Consider the following 6,667-nt stretch of genomic DNA (forward strand, 5'->3'; position numbering starts at 1 on the left):
AGAAAGTTACCATTCAAAGATTCCAGAGATTCCAGCTCTTTCCCATGATTTGAAACCGGTTTGCTGCATTTAGTGTTGCTTTGGTTTCAGCTGCTGAGAAGAATAACAGCCTGTGTTGAACTTTGCTTGCTTGTTTTCTCATTGTGTTTTTCTTCGAGTTCCCCACATATTTTTATCAAAAGTCAAACTCAGTATTTGTTACCACTGCAAACACATCATTGCTTTTGTGTTCTGCCTAGGATACAAAGGGAAGTTATGATACCTCAAACACTTGTGCAGTTGCAGCTGCCACTCACTGACTTTGGAGATGGTATATTGTTTTACAGGTGTTGGGTCAGGCTGTAGTATATTGGAAGAAGAGCTCTAGGAGGCATTACTTTCATTATTGCTAAATTGCAATTAAAACAAATATTAGTTTAATTTGGAAGCACCTATACCCTTAGATATTCTTTATTATACATGCAAATGGTAAGAATAAACTACTTAACTACTCATTATTTTTAAAAGCTTCAGAACGAGGAGTTTGGTAAAATAAGAAGTTAACATAAAGAATGTGAAACCAATACAATTTCTTTCTTTGTCCACACATGTTGCTTGAGGTTTAGGGGAGTCCTAGAATGATGGCCAGTTTCCCACACAAGCACGTTTTGATTCCTTGCTCCATGATCACTTATTTAACCAAAAGTACTGATTTCTAAAAAATGAAAAATCTGGTAACATTTTTGTTAGGCCTGCTTCTTCTGTCAGTGCTATGTATCTCCTTACTGATATAAAGAATTTGTGCATGACTCGTAATTCCGGAGCAAGAAGCCAGTAGAATTGGTCATGAAGAGGTCACAAAAGGGGTTAAATAACGTGAAAATACTTGTTTATAGTTAAACTAGGTTTTGTCAAGAGTGACTTCTGTGGGATATATCTTTAAATCAGATATTATTTCCATATACCAGAGAAAATGTATTTAAGTTCTTTCATGCCAAAGAATTCCTGGAACTTTGTATAATGCAACCAGAATGATTGGACTTGTTGTTCACTACAAAGATCTATGGTTGAATACTACAAATTCTTCAGAGCCTGAGTAGGCATTCACTGAATTAACAAAGTTCTTTTTTATGTCATTAAAAATAAGGCAGGTTTTTTTCCCTATTTTACAATAGACTTTTGAGGAAAAAGGATGCAAAATGCTCTTCAAAGTTGAGCAGAAGGGTATGCAACCCCATAGGGACCCTGTGGCTCATATGATAAAATTGATTAGAGTTCTGGTTTAGTAATAAAGGCTTGAATCTGATCTAATAACTTTGTAGAAAGAAAATAACTTCACTTAAATGAAATCACTAATATAAGAAACAGTATTGTGAAACTAGTAGGATGGGATCAGGCTCAGATCTTAATTCTTTTTATGTCCTGATGGTTTCACTGTAGTCAGTAGGGTATCAGATAAACGCTCACCTTACCCCGAGGATGGATAGCCATGGGTAAATCTGTCCCTAACATACTCCATGTTGTTTTAGGATAAAAGGAAACAAAGGCATCTGTATGAACATAAACTGTCAGCATAAAGTTACGCTGAAGATCCATCTAGCTCAGTGCTCCGTCTTGGATATTGGCCAAAACCAGATGCCAAGTGGAGACTATAAGCATTGGGCAAATATATATACTTTCCTCTCCCCTGCCTTCCCTCCACTATTTAAGGATAAAGGAGTTTAAAGTGACAGTCTTAGCCATCCCGATGTTTGCAACAATGGCTACCTGTCTTTTCTAGGAACTTCCAGGAAGACATTGTAGTAATTTAAGCAGGCATTTTAATCCTGCCTTTTCTCCTAACTTCCCATGTGTACTATTTTCCTGTTATCCTAAACAAGTCAGTTGTCAAGTACTAAGAAACCTGAGACTACTGCAAGAACCTGTATTCATGTACTTCCTGTGCTACTTTATAATTTAGAAGTGTGTATCAGCCATGGGAATAGTTAATGTTAAAACTGTCAGGTTCTCTCACTGGCGAGCAAAATTGTTCAGCAAAACATACACTCAGTAAGTCAAAGCTTATAATTCCCTTAAAATTGTATTGGGTGAACCGCTTCCGATTTTTGATCATTTTGATTCTGTTTCAGTCCTCTGTTGAAGTAATAAGTACTAGTAAAGTGCAAAGTACAGCAGAATGTTTGCAGGCAATCTCCTTTTAGCCATTGTCTTCCATTTCCAGCCAAGACTTGCAGCGCTGCCTTGATAGGTGCCTGAGTGCTGCTTCTAAGCAGCTCCTTCATTTGGCCAGCATCCACTGCGCTCTGAAACCTGGTCATATCTTGTCCGTCAGCATTTCTGTAAGCTACTTTTTCATCCTTTCACAATAACATATCTATTCATTGTCATGAATTCACCCTTTCAAAGAACAGTGTGTACGTATGCTGGTGTATTTTGAGGGAGTTAATGGCACACAATACTGAAAATCACTCATTTCGCATTTTCTGCATGAATTTCTCTTATGCGGTGTCTTAGAAGGAGCTGGCCTCTTGGGCTGTTCTAACATTATATTCAGCGCAGAGATGATCTCCTTTTTTGGCTCCCCAGCAAAGTTTTCTTAATGCAAATTAGAGTTTGGCTTCTCTAGCTAATGCTATTTTATTAAAAAGATCACCTAAGGACTCATATCATGGGATTGGCTGAAATCCATTTATACTGCCCACAGTTTTTCTTTTATGCCTAGCTTTAGAAGATCTATATTGCTTGCAGTACTAACACCAGGCTGATTTGGCAATTTTGTTTCTAAAATCTTCACAACTTGCTTTCCAGGGTATCTTCCAAACCCCCCAAGCTTTAGAGGGTGTTAGGAATTGTTCTATGTGGATGCTCAACATCTAGAGTGTCTTGGTGACCTGTCTGTTTCAGTAAAGTACATTAGCTGTTATTCTGGATGTTGGATGCTAGGAAATGAATTTTATTTATTTATTTGAGGATTCTTGTTTATTTTTTAGTGCTGGGTGAACAGGGGAATAATGTCAGAAAATACACGTACTTTAAAGCAAAACATAGTTGTGTAGGGAATTCCATTTCTCCCAGTAAACTCTAAAATCCCTAGGTGGGGCTCTGCTGAAAAGAATTAGGGTCTCTGAATCCAGACCGGTTTGTGTGGTAGCTATAGATCAGGAAATTATATCACTTCGCTTCAACCCACAAGCCAATTCCTGAGAAGGAGAGCAGGTGATATGGTGGGAAGCCAGAACAGTTCCTTTTGCTTTGTCAAACTTGATCAAAATCAAGCCATCTGCTTTAATGTTGATGGAGAAATTCTACTGGAAGACACTCTTGGTGGAATTTCTCTGCCTGGCTGACTAAATTAGCTGTGAGTGAGTCACCTGTAATCACCTCCTATCTGGCCTTCTTGGCAAATAAGCTTTTTGGTGGGAATGCAGAAAGTGAACTTTTTATAGAATTTAATTGAGAAAATAATCACAGGTGGGTAACTTTGGCTGTCATTTGGTCTATCTCAACTAGACACAATGGATTTGTTGTGTGGTGATTAGTAGCCAGGTTTATACAATCTGCCAATTGCAGTAAAATAAAAGTAGTCTACCTTGTAAATTAGATTAACAAAGAATGTGCTAGATGCATGCCATAAGCCACTTGTTTCTGCTCTTTCCATGGAGGTCTAGTTATTTCCATAACATCTGAGTCAAAACTGCTTTCTGCCTTTTATGTTTCTATTTTGCATTTAAACGGGTTAGAAAAAAGCCCAGATCAGCCAAAAAAAGTGAGATAATATGCATCTTTATGTGTCTCCCCTTGAGGAATAATAAATAATAGAAGAAACAATCCTTCTAGTTTTCTCTGTGGCCCCCAGGTAATCTGCATCCACTATGGCATGGTATCCTGGTTTCGGCTGGGATAAAGTTACTTTTCTTCTTAGTAGCTGGTACAGTGTGTTTTGGATTTAGTGTGAGAATAATGTTGATAATATACTGATGTTTTAGTTGTTGCTAAGTGGCATTTATCCTAAGTTATAATACTAACAATGCTAACAATAATAAAATAGAATAATAATAATAGTAATGAAAATAAAATATAATAACTTATATTTTATTTTACTTTAGTTATTAAATTGTTCTTACCTCAAAAAAAAAAACCCAACCCAAAACCCACCCCCACCCCCCCCAACACCCTCCAAGAAAGGACAAGTGACGCACAATGCAATCGCTCACCACCAGCTGACCGATGCCCGAGCGGTGATCCACCCCTCCCAGCCAACGCCCCCCAGTTTATATACTGAGCATGACGTTCTGTGGTACGGAATATCCCTTTGGCTAGTTCGGGTCAGCTGTCCTGGCCGTGCTCCCTCCCAGCTTGGGAGGGCATGGGAAACTGAAAAATCCTTAACTTGTTGCTAAGTAGCACTTACCCTAACTAAAACATCCGTGTGTTATCAACATTATTCTCACACTAAATCCAAAACACACTGCACCAGCTACTAAGAAGAAAATGAACTCTATTCCAGCTGAAACCAGGACACATGGAATGACTACCATACTGGAAGAAGAAGGCAATCCAGAATCTGTTCCATTGGGCTCCCTGTGACCAGCTTTTTTCTCAGATAATAGCTGCCCCTGCGTTAAGCAGGAGGCTGGGCTAGAGGACCTCCTGAGGTCCATTTCGACCTTAATTTTTCTGTGATCCTATTCATCTGACATCTTTCTGGCAGCATATCTGCTTCTTTGGTCCCAATCCAGCCTGTCTCAACCTTATACCAATGGCTTGGAAATGGAGGGGTTTTAGATCCCATTTTTCTGTCATCCATAATTCAGGACTCAGTCAAGAATTTTGACTACCATCTCCTACTCCTTCGTCTTTAACTGACAAAGAGAAAACTTCTGCATAAGCTTGCTGTAACACTGCTTGCGTAGCAGCTGAATATTTGTGGTGGCTGCTACTCTGTTAATATATTACACGTAAAAATCAAAATATCTGTGTGGTCAGTGCAGTGTTCTTAAGTAGGCCGCCTGCGTGCTTCCACTAGCTACAGGATGCTTCCCCAGAATCTCTGCTTGCTGAAAATTCTTTAGAAATGTTTAAAGAGAACCAAAAAAAAGAAAAGCTTTGCGGAGAAGCTCATCATACTGTCAGGTACAGAACACCCAATAAGTGCCTCTTGAAATCCTTTCTGCCTGTACTGCCTTGAGATAGGTACAAGTCTTTGGAGATTATCACCTTTGGGGACTTGGAGTTTGGTGTTTATGTTTTTGTTGGTTTTGTTGTTGTTGTTGTTCCTTCTGTTGTTGATGGAAAGAGCTTTATAAAAGAAGTTCTATGTGGGCTTGAACACTCATAAAGATCTCTTCAGTAATTTCTTTCATCTGGAACAGATGCAGGGAAAACTCTAAGTGGTATGGCTGAATGCAGCTTCTTTAGGAGCCATTTGTGTGCATGTGTGTTTATTTTCTTAAAAACAGGTCTCACTTGGTGTTTGTGTGCTCTGTCCTTCATTACAACATTCTTTCCCTGAATAATAACTATGTGTGTAGCTGCACAGGAGCCAGTGGGCTAGTTCAGCTTTTCTTTTGAGGGTCATTTTTACCCCAAACCTGTATCACTTAGCTTAAAGGAGGAGTCGCACACACCACACTGTGGTTTTAGCTACTGATAAAAAAAATATGTAATTCACTGTGGCATAGTATTAATATCAGAATATTAACTGTTACTTGAGAATTGTCTACCTCAACCACTATTGCATGAACTGATTACTGGACTGTACTTTGGAATATTTTGATTAGATTTTGAAAAATATTTAAATATCTAACAGCCCTTCTGTGAAGGAACTAGTGATGACATTCATTGATCAGTCTTTTAGAAACACTTGTAAAGAAAAACTGGCTCTTTGCTTGGTAGTAGTTGTCTGTAGTGGGTGGTGGTTTTGTTTTTGGAGGCCTGACAAAAACCTTTCTGAAGCTACAGTATAATGATAAGGAGGTGGTGGTCTGTTTCCCCAGTATTTGATCCGGTCAAGATGCTAGTCCATATAAAAATACCAGATTCTGACCTATGAATGTTGTATTGGTGTACTGTTTGACTGTCAGATTAATGGATTCTTTTGTCTTTTGTTTGATGAATGAGGAGATAATTTTGACATTTCCTCTAATTTTTGAGAGCTTGACTTATTGGTAACTTTCAATAGTATTTTGTTATATTCTTCATGCTTATGGTAGTTAACAGCAAAATAGCTTTTTCTTAACACTTAATATATGTTGTAATTTAGAAAAGGCTGAAAAAATAATGGAAAGCTTTTGAGGAGAAATGGTATGGCAGGAAAGAGGGAGGAGATGGATAATGGAAAGAGTATGTATTTGTATGTAGTTACACTACTATGGTGCCCGTCTACCATTTTTTAAAGCATTTTGCTGCAGCACTCATGCAAAACATATGACTGAAGGACGTGGTAACAAGTCTCTCTGTGTTAAGGCACATGTAGGGTATTATGCTGTTGGCTCTGTAGTTACAGTTTTCCTTATATTGAATATAAAAGGCTATATACTCAGAGGAGCACTAAAAAGACAGTAAAGTTGAATGGAGTTTCCACTCGAAATGATGGGATTTTCATCCTAACTTCAGTGGGAAGAGGATAAGATATCCTTTAAAGTATATGGAGACATGATAAGGTAAGGTTCCAGGAAATGGATTTTAA

Source organism: Aquila chrysaetos, chromosome 5, assembly GCF_900496995.4.
Source record: "Aquila chrysaetos chrysaetos chromosome 5, bAquChr1.4, whole genome shotgun sequence".
NCBI classification, from domain to species: Eukaryota; Metazoa; Chordata; class Aves; order Accipitriformes; family Accipitridae; genus Aquila; species Aquila chrysaetos.